At 34.4% G+C, this 11,072-nt stretch overlaps 1 protein-coding gene across 3 annotated transcripts in view; it reads left to right on the top strand.

The window, feature by feature from the left end:
• The first annotated feature begins 929 nt into the window (after positions 1-929).
• The window catches only part of CD163 (CD163 molecule), a 47,269-nt gene continuing 37,126 nt past the window's right edge, over positions 930-11,072 (top strand). For all 3 annotated transcript variants that reach the window (XR_011497193.1, XM_070495233.1, XM_070495231.1), the window contains exon 1: positions 930-1,091. The gene's annotated coding sequence lies outside the window, so the exon portion shown is untranslated. The remainder of the gene's footprint in view (positions 1,092-11,072) is intronic.

Below are 11,072 nucleotides of genomic sequence, written 5' to 3'. Positions count from 1 at the left end.
CAACCTACTGAGGATGACAAAACATCTGAATATTTTTTCTGCTCCTCTTCCCCTTCTCAAGAGTTGCTTTTCCTTCATGTTGACGTTCCTTGACTTACCCAGTAATTCTTCACAAAAGTAATGCTGATTTTTGGAAAGTTTGATGAACTCTGCTTCTGGTGCAAAACCAGTTTCTAGAGGATATCCCTTTACTTTAGCACAGCTGAATTTACATAGAGTACCATCCTATGCATATGATCTGGTTCTTGAAATGTTCAATTTACGGAATATTTTGAAAATTACAACTCATTCCCATCATACACGGGGATGCGAAAACATCCCAATTCATTTTCTACTCTTGATCAGTTGTTCTAAGTATCAAAGTCCTAAAAAGGACTATTCATGATGGCAACTAACATCATTTCAGCTAAAGTTCAGGTCTGAGCAGTGGATCTTGACAAACGCTTGTATTAGTAAAATGCTTTGGCCAGTGTTCACATTTTTAAAAATCCCCTCCCAATTTTCAGCTCAAATTACTGCCCATCACCAGGACAAATAACAGAAACATTAATAGGAGAAAAGGGAGGAGACTGATTGTCACCCTTACACAAACAAAAATCTTTGCTCTTGGACATATTGTTAAAAACTCTTATGTTATTTAAATAGGCTCTTGATAATTTGTGGGATGGGAAATACACTTACAAGCACTGGATAGATCTCGGCAGTCCTAATATCTTGAGATCAAGGATATATGGTTTTCATATGTGTTTTTTCTAGTTCTTTCCAGACAGTATCAGGTAAGTCATTGTTAGTTAAATGCGAAAATGTGAAATGTGGAGTAGAAACCATGTTGTATTGCGTTCAGCTGGGTAAAATGAGAAGAAAATTCTGAATATAAACTGCTTCCTCTCAAAGAACTGTTAAAAGGGAAAAGCAGAAATTGCAAGTCTATGCTGGAGAACATTAGGAAACTCAAATAAATGCTGAGCATGTCCAGTAGCAAATGAAGTCTAAGCTACTGGGATAAGATCACGGTTCATATTTAGAGCAAAGAGTTTTTATTACAGGAGATGTGAAGAAAGAGCAAGAAAAGATTGAGAACAAGGATCAAGGTCAGTGTGGAATTATCCATAGCATGTATTCAATAGCTGTTGTGTACCTAGAGTGCAGTTGTGTTTGACTAGCTTAAAGAGCAAATGAAAGGCTAAGCAAAAGATAATTTTCAGGGAACCATAAACATGTAGGGGCATCTATAATGTTACCTGGTAGAGAAAAAAATTTACACTCAATATGGGAGTAATCTAGGTCAATTGTAAACCATAAAATTGTGATATTATGTAGCTTAGCCATAGCAATTGTTAGAGTAAAGAGAAAGATATCCAATCTCTGGTTCATGGTAAAGCAGTATGAAGATAGTATCTTGTTTCCATCTCAAAATATCTGTTTGAAGACAGGACCCCCAGTCCTGAAGTACCCATTGATTTGGAGAGGTAATCAAGATGGTAAGTGAAGCATAAGTAGATTGTATGAAACAAATTACTGGAATAGGTACATGACAAACACTGTCACAAGGCACAAATAAAGCAGAAGTCCAGTTACTAGAACTGGGAGAAAAAATCAGAGTATAATGGAATCAAAGGAAACTATTAGTCAATAAGCAACCTACAAAGAACTATTTACATGCCATAAGCAAGTATCATATTATGCCAACACCCACACTTTTTATGTTCAATGTAAATATGAGTTTGCAAATGTGTACCTTAAATTTATATTCAATACGCTAGAATATTAAGGGAAAATAATCTGAAAAAAGGACAATATTGAGTTAATTAGGGCCAAGAGCATAAAGGAGTCAGAAGACACTGCACTCTGGGGTTTTGAGGAATAAAATCAGATATGAGGTACAAAGAACTTTCTAGAAAGCCTGAAAAATAATAGTTGAAGAATTTGAAACCAAGGAAGTCCTGGCACTCTATCACAAAGGAAATTAGGTCTAGGTGACCATTCTCCATTAACTGCAACAGAAGACTGGATTACTCACATGAGTTCAGTCTAATTCGCTACATTATTACCTTATATATCCCATTTCAAATAAATTCCAACAATGACTGCATTCTCTTAATAAAGAGACATATTTCCTATTCATATAACATAATACATATTTTACGATTATCAAAACAAGTTTGTGAATGTTATTTTCTAAAGATAGATTTCAAAAAATAAAATCTTTTTTCACAGATTAATATTTTTCCCTCTAATGTAATCCATAAAATATTTTTATTTTATTTATTATTTTCCAGTTTTATTGGAATATGATTGGCATACATCACTGTACAAGTTTAAGGTATACAGAATAATAGTTTGTATTGCATCTATTGTGAAATGATTACCACAATAAGTTTAGTTAGCATCCATCATCGAATATAGATACAAGAAAAAGAAAAATCAAAAAAATTTTTTTCCTTGTAATGAGAACTCTTAGGATTTCCTCTCTTAACAACGTTCATGTATATTATAGAGCAGTGTTAACTATAGTCGCCATGCTGTACATTACATCCCCAGCACTTGTTTATCTTGTAACTGGAAGTTTGTACCTTTTGGCCACCTTCCTTCACAAAATATTTTTAAGTCCTATCTCACTATTTCTAAATTCATATGACTAAATCAAGTTGTAAAAAATATAGAGCCAGCCGTGGCTAAAATTCTCCAACGACTAGTAGTTATAATTTCGAATTTTTGGTATCTAGAATGATTTTTACCATATCCTAGTACTAATAATAATAATAAACTTTTCATTATTGTCAACTACGTGCCAGATCAACCCTATCACAGGCCCTTTGCTCCAACCTCACTGTTACATGTGCCCACTTGAAGGTTCCCAGTGCGTTCCTTTAAAAGTGTTAAATATTTTATAATTTTTCTTAACTTTTTCAACAATAGAAATTGAAATATCCTGTTACCTCATTTACTGATATGAATATTTTTTACAACTGTGACAGACTCCAGTGATTTGCTAACCAGTAGTTGGAAAAAGTCACACTATTCCAAATTTCCTGCAGTTTATATTTCATAAAATCTTAGAACTCAAATAGAGTTCTCATATAAGATCTGTTTCAGTAGTTTTCAAATTTGAGTACCTATATTTTGGTGATATTTCCAAAGGTAGTGCTGGCAAAGATAGCTTACAGGAAATTATTGTCCAGATCTTCAGTTTCACATGTACTTTGCTAAAATTACTGACTTCCAAACTCCTTCATCACAATGGCCTCTTTCTACTTTGTAAAAGAAAGATATCTGGGCCGGCCGGGTGGCACAGCGGTTAAGTTCGCACGTTCTGCTTTGGCGGCCCTGGGTTTATTGGTTCAGATCCCAGGTGAGGACATGGCACTGCTTGGCACGCCATGCTGTGGTAGGCGTCCCACATATAAAGTGGAGGAAGATGGGCACCAATGTTAGCTCAGGGCCAGTCTTCCTCAGCAAAAAGAGGAGGATTGTCAGCGGATGTTAGCTCAGGGATAATCTTCTTCAAATAAATAAATAAAAATAATAAAAGAAAGATATCTAAGTTCCTTTCTCCTTAATTTCATTATGGTGTGCTTCCTGGGGATGTAGTAAACTCCATTGTGTCAATTAACATATAATGAAATACTGGTAAATGTTTAGAAGGGGAATTACTTTACTTATAGGTGAAAAATACATTTGAAAGTTAGAATGTTTCCATTTCTTTGCTTTCCATAAAATTGAGGGAGTATCTACTAGAGTGGTTAGCCAAATCATCATTAATAATAATTATTGATGATAGTTTATTGCACAACTCGAAAAGAGTACAACAAATCAAATGGCATTGCTGTAACAAAATTTTCTCCATTCCTATTACCGTTATGTATCTGAAAAAGATTTCACACTGTCTTGATCTATAAAAAAGTATGATGGAGTTTATGCTGAACCGTACAGATTACTGTAGTACATAATATTAATTATGGATACATACTATGATTTGTAAAAGTTTGAGAGGCTTTTCCAATAAAATTGTATTTTTTATGCTTAATAATTATACACAAGTATTTCAATATAATTATGTTGTTTTGATTGTTTCTGTACCAGTAAAAATGTAATCATAACTAAATCCACAAGAAATTTATCATCTGGAGTTAAAAATTAAAGTAAAATAAAATTATAAATGGAAGTGAAACAAAAATTTACAGACTTTTCTCCTCCAGGCTGGAATCAGCCATTTTTCCTCCTGGTTCTTTTCCTGGAGAATGGTATTTAGAAACCAAGATCTCAGCAGTAAGTGAGCTTATTCCTTCTGAAGTATCATTGCTTTAAGGCTCTCTAAGCAGTCAGAGCTACTTACACACACACCCCCCCATGCACACATACATTCACACATACTCTCTCTCTCACACACACACGTCTATATGTATGTCTCTATCTATTAAAAACAATGAATTCATACTCATCTCTCTGAATCCAACCCAATATCCCAAGGTTCATTCTAACTGCTCTCATTCCGTATTTGTAACTCTCTTCTCCCATGGCGGGAAACCTGTCCCCCAGTATATTTACTCACTCCTAGAATACATCGAAGCCTTAACCAAAGGATCAAAGTTAACCTTATCAATAGTGGAACAAGTTGACATCCTTTGTCCCTGATATAATGCACTGAGATGAATTCAAAAGTTGCCTAATAAATTCTTCTGGATTAGTTGTTTTTATCATTTTTTAGTGCATAAACAATCAAAATAACATAATCATAAGCATTATAAGATGTTGGCAAATAATTATTAAACATAAAAAGTACAATTTCATTGGGAAAAGCCTCTCAATTAAATGGATTGGACTTTTAAAAATTATAGGATACACTCGTAATTGAATGTTAATTATTATAAAACATTAGAAAAAAACAAATTCAGAGGTCTTTTACAAAATAAGTGCACAGCAGTTGAAATATTGATATATTCAAAGACAAAGAAAAACAGCAGAACTATTTCAGATCAAAGAAGACTAAAAAGATATGGCAACTAAATTAAATGGTATAGGATATTGGGCCAGGGGAAAGTGGGCCGGGGTGGGAGAAGATAATACTTATATCTTCTCAAAGTATCTTTCCGCAAATTACCTAAGTACAAAAGGAAAATCATAAATTTACACAGTGGAGAAACCCAAGTGATCAAAGCAACACGTGATCTGGGATTTTCTTTTGCTATAGAAGATGTTATTGAGGAAATTAGCAAAATATGATTATGGTTTGTACATCAAACAAGAGAATTTGGTACTCATGTGAATCCCCTGATTTTGTAAATTTCTCCTGATTTTCATAATTGTACTGTGGTTATGAAAGAGAATGCTTTCAGAAAACACAAAGAAACAGGAAATAATTGCCTGTTTTAAGGAACTATTTAGGAGAAAATGAACATCATGTCCTCAACTTCTCAGATGATTGAGAAAATAAAACTTACGTAAGAGAATAGATATAGCTGAAAACATGTACATGCACATTCATCCACCGATCTTTTGATACAGGGCAAGGCTATTCCTTTTTGATTGGTTTCACTGACTGCAGTTCTGCCTCCTTATTCTTGAATAATCTTACATCAATAAAACATTGTCTAAGATAACCAGTTTTAGATTCTTTAAAGTAGAGTCAGAGCTTAAACACATTTTTTAAAGCAATCTGTATGTAAGCTCTGTCTAGGTTTTTAGAATTTTTTTGCTAATCTTTTCCAATTCTTATTCACACTTAATCCAACAACAACTTTCTAGTGACTCACTTTTCTAAAATGTTCCATCTGTATAGAAACAACTCTTCATTTAATTCATATTTTATCCATTAGTGAAATATTTATTTAATTATGCAGAGAACAATTCCTATAACAGTGCAGGGCCTAAAATATCTCAACTAGTGATGACTTCTCTAGAGAAATTCTTTTGAAAGGAGGTCCCAAGGGATATTAGTAATGACAATAATTTCAAAATTAAATTAGTGATGTTCCCAAAAGTGGAGTAAGGTACTGTGCTGTATGGCTCTCCCAAGCACCCCCAACTGAGTGTTAATACCAATGAATGGCATCAGTTGTTCAATGTAAGGGACAGACTGTCATGAACTATACTAATTAGGAGATCTTGTATTAATTGATAAAGAAAAAGCCATAATTGACTCATTATTCTACTCAAAAATATATACCAAGTAGTTGTCTAAGTGCTTGGCATATATCAGAGAACAAAATTCCTCCCCATTATGGACCACATATTCAGATATAGCAAGTGGGGAAGGAGAGAGACTGACACCCAGGAAAAAATGGACTAAATAAATAAGTAAACTCCTTGTATGTTAGAAAGTGAAAATTCTATAGAAGAAAGAAAAATTAATACAGCAGTGGAGATATAAGGATGGGAGTTATTTTAAAAAATAATTATGGAGAAGACTTACTGAGAAGCTGATTGAGATTTGAAGAGGATGAAGGAATTAATGTTCTAGACAAAAAAGCGCAGCTAGTACAGTGGTCCCAAGGAAAGACGGTGCTTGATGTGCTTGAAAGCCAGCAAGATGGCCAGCGTAGGTAGAGATTAATGAGTAGGGAAAGAGTCAAAGTAGATTCAGAGAGGTAAGGGAAGTGGTGGTGGTGGTGGTGGGAGTTGGTCAGTCCCTTATAGACCATTTTGAGTAGTTCTACTTTCATTCTGAGTGAGATAGGGAGCCTTTGGAGAATTTTGAATAAGCAAATGATATGATCTGACTTAAAATTTAAAAGATTTACCCTAGTTATCTTGTTGAAAACAGATACCTGGGAGGGGTAAAGTGAGTTAGGAAGCTCAGGCAGGATTCTAGGCATGAGATGATGGTGACTCTGACCGGGGTGGTTGTAACAGATGCAGATATATTTCTAAAGTGATGCAAATAAGATTTCCCAAAGAACTGAATATGAGATGTGAAAGAGAAGGATCAATGATGACTACAAGAATTCTGGTCAGAAGAACTGAAAATTGTGACATAAATTTGCCTTTCACATGACAGTGAAAACCTAGAATCCATATTCGTAATCCATGGATTTTCTTTACTTACATCCTATAATGTCTACTAATACTTAGGTTAGGAGAGTTCCACTGAAAGATTTTAATGCCTATTTCAAATTGCATTTTTTATTTTCTTTATGGAGTGGGCTGTGCACAAAGAATTAGAGCTGAGTTTGAATGTGTTTTAGAATCAGTCTCCAGAAATATTTCACTCAGACTTTCCACAGTAGTCCATCTTTCCATCTTGGAACATTTCCTAAGTGGCTTGGAACATTTGTAGTGGTTCTCTAACAATTTTTTCCCAGTGTCTAAGTCAAGTTCTTGATTTGGTGGTCAACATAATGTATGTCATTTATCTTGATCATAAAAGCTGTCATAGAATAATTACAGGTTGACGTTTGTTCAATAAAATGTCTCTTTAACCTACCTGTCACATTTTTACTTTTATCAACTGACCTCTGATGGTTACTGTTTGGGCACTTGTTTCTGCATGTATTTGTAAATTGAATTGATTGACAGGTCATGAACTATATGAATGATTCTTCTTTCTTTTTAATCCATAGTCTGAAGATTTTCAATTTCTTTTTCAGTTTTCTCTCTATAATACCAGACCCCTGGGGACTGACTTTCACAGAATAATCTTAATTTCATATGGAGCTTTAAAACATATAATGAAACTCATATACCAGTAATGGCAGTCATGTTGGAGATCCCACAAACCTTCTTCTCCTCTAATCTCATTGCTTGGCAGAAAACCTGGAAGTCATCCACACCACTCCATTAGCACCCTCATCCTTAACCAGGTCCATTTTCTTCTTCATTTTAATAACCGCTAACTATAGTTTCCTCTCAATGTGCACTACCCCTGCTTCAACTCACTCTTAACATTTCTTTCTTGAATTACTTGTGTAGCAAGTACAACAAAAAGTACTGATTTAAAAGCTGTCTATAGCTACCTCAACATTCTAGAATTACAGAAGTCATCTTTAGGAGCTCATTTGTTTGGAAAAACCCATTACTTATCCTCTGAAAGCTAAAGATACTTAGCTAAAACTAGTAGGAAAAGCTCTGCAAATAAAGAAATATAATTCTCTTTAATGAATGTCAAGATTATGTGGGAGAAGAGGGAGAATGCCTCCCCCTTTTCCCCTTCTAGTTCTTATGGCATTTCAAATAATTAAAATGACATAAGGCAGGTTGGCAGGAGAAAATCAAAGTTTAGTACATGTACATGGGGAATTTCACATAAAGATGAAGAATTCCGAAGACAGGCAAAATGAGGTGTATGTCTTTCTGCACTAAGGAGAGGGACATAGAGGCCTGGGACTTCAGAGGGGGAGAAGGCAATTTACAGAAAGATGAAAAGAGTTAATATTTGGTAAACAAATGTTTGCTGGGCCGTCTATAGATAATGGGACCCGAGAGAGATCTTTTGATAAAATGGCCCTTGCTAGATGCCTTCCTACCTACCACACCTAGAATTATCTATGGTGATAGCTCCTTCGTGGGACAGCCTCTTCTATCTTAAATTTCTTAAGGAAATTTGTGGGAAAGTCAAATGTTCTTCATGAGTCTTCTGAGCCTTGATTTACTTTAGCTCAAAATAATCTGCATACAAGAGTGGCACATCTTGGGGCGGCCTGCCATGAACCTCATCAATTATTATTTGGCTGAATAATAATGGATTATTATTATTTTTTTATTTTTGTTACTCTTTGGAGTCCTTGGACCTGGCAAAGAAGTAATATTAGAGAGAGGCCTCTGATTTAAGTAGAAACAAGTTCCAGAAACATGGCAGAATTTTGGAGGAACCCTGTGACAGGGAAGGGTTAATGGGCACGAAGACAAGTGCTATCTGATATTCAGTTTTCTGTTTTCTCTCTTGTTTTTCTAATGATTTCTTTAAATCTTCATTAAGAACTATTGACAGCAATATTCGGATGAAACACAGACAAACGAGCAGAGAAGATCCTAAAGAAGGTAGGAGAGGTAGTTTGAGAAGTAATCAAAACATGTAAACATCCACGGAAGAGTTTCAGAAATTTTAGGCACAGGGGTGGAATTCCTTACAGGACCACAGGGTAAAGGTTCAGATTATAGATGCTTAAGTATTAAAGGAAAGTTGACTTTAGATGTGCGGAGGTTTTGTCTTGGGATACACATCCTGCTTTCCATATTGTTCTTCATTCCCTTTCTGAGTTGACTTTCTATCTTTTAAACATAACTATATTTCCATGACTAAATACCTTAATTAAATATCCGTTATCTTCCATACAAAGTCAAGACTTCTTGTTTGTTCTTTTTTTCTTAACTTCCAAACGTAAATCCTTCCACATCTTTACATAACTTATAGTTTATTCATACAACTTCCAAGTTCCCAAGTGTGTCATATTTTCACATGCCACAAAGCCTTTGCACTAGTTATATCTATAACTGAAATATTTCCTCCCTTATCTGCATGACTATTATTGATAGTTTCAGATGTAGCTCCAAACAGAGCTTTCTTGACCCCTTTATGTCGAGTTACAAGATGTTTATCCATGCTCTCATAGTATCCATATACACTGCCATCAAAACCCATGTCACACTCTTGTAGTTGTTGATTTTCTTGTTTATGGTGTCTTGTTCATCTATGAATTCATACTGTCTGTCTCAGAGAATAGCATCTACTGGATATTCAGTAAATGTTTCTTAAGTAGGAAATTCAATAGATAAATAAAGTTGTCAGGGAGCCATATGCTGTTTTAAAAAGATACTCCTTTACTTTTAATATAAAAATAAAATGTATAGTATCGATCAATCATAAAGTACAATTCAATTTTTGTTTGTTTCAGGACTTTCAGTATGTGCATAGATGTGTGTGCACAAATATAAATATTTGTAAAATGTAATCATATTATATTATAATATTCTGTATATTGCTTTTCTCACTTATAAAACAGCATGGACTTTTCCAAGTCAGTACATAGGAAGTGACATTATTATTTTTAACAGTTGCATAGTATTCCATCGAATGGATGTTCTAAATTTTCAAAACTTTATCCCCTTATTGGGCACATGTCTATTTCAAAATTTTCATTATTCTAGATAAGCCTGCATATTTATATTTGGATACTTGTCCACTTATTTCCTCAGGACCGCTGCCTATGAATGAATTCTTAAATATCTCTGACTTAAGGATTTAATAGCACACACATGGAGAAGTCGTGCTGTGTACATTTTGTAACCACTTCTTATTATAGACATAAAAGGCTGAAGATTTCAGCAAGTAACTGAATGTGATGTTCCTGGGTTTTGCAAATAGCTACTTTCAAAAAGGGAAGAACATTACATTCCTCTTAAAAAAATCCGTTTCTGAAAACATTCATCTCTACATCGGCAAAATATAAAGTAATTTTACAAGGATGAACATAGAGCTCACACATCAATTTTAGGATTCAATAGGAAGAAGCAGTTTGGTTGTCACCTAGCTTATTACTCTTTTCTTTTTCCAGAAAGAATAAGAGGAAATATTCTTTTTATCATAAATAAGTGACAACATCTTTACCAGGAGCGCTAACAACAAGAAAAGAGTCAAATATCTCAACCCCACCAAGTTATATTTGCCCATCCATACTGGCACTTTTCTAAAGATTTAGGTTTTGCTTGGAATTCAGTTTTTCCCTTCTTTCCAACTTCTTCAGCCTAAATGAAAGTTTCTGGTCTCTGGAATTGTGTTCTTCATGATGGAAAGTTACTATGTGATTTGCTTTAAGGATTTCTGAGATCTTTTTACAAAGAGTTCAAAAAATTTTCTAACTCTGAGGTAAAATATGTTTAAATGAAAAGGAAAATGGGCATGGAGTCAAAATTTCACTGTTTCAATCCTTGTTTTTCCACATAATAAACAATATTTGGTAAGCCATTTAACTTGTTTAAGCGTCAGTACTCTTATCTGCAAGATAAAGAAATTATTAATTATTTTGCAAGATAACTGGCAAGAATAATGAGGTCGCATGCCTAAAAATGAACAACACATTACCTGAGCAAAGAAGGGCTCCTCTGCGCTTGTTAGTGGACAAGACTGGCTACGCTTT

The sequence above is a fragment of the Equus asinus genome, chromosome 22 (genome assembly GCF_041296235.1).
Source record: "Equus asinus isolate D_3611 breed Donkey chromosome 22, EquAss-T2T_v2, whole genome shotgun sequence".
NCBI lineage: Eukaryota > Metazoa > Chordata > Mammalia > Perissodactyla > Equidae > Equus > Equus asinus.
This window is presented reverse-complemented; position numbering and strand designations above follow the sequence as displayed.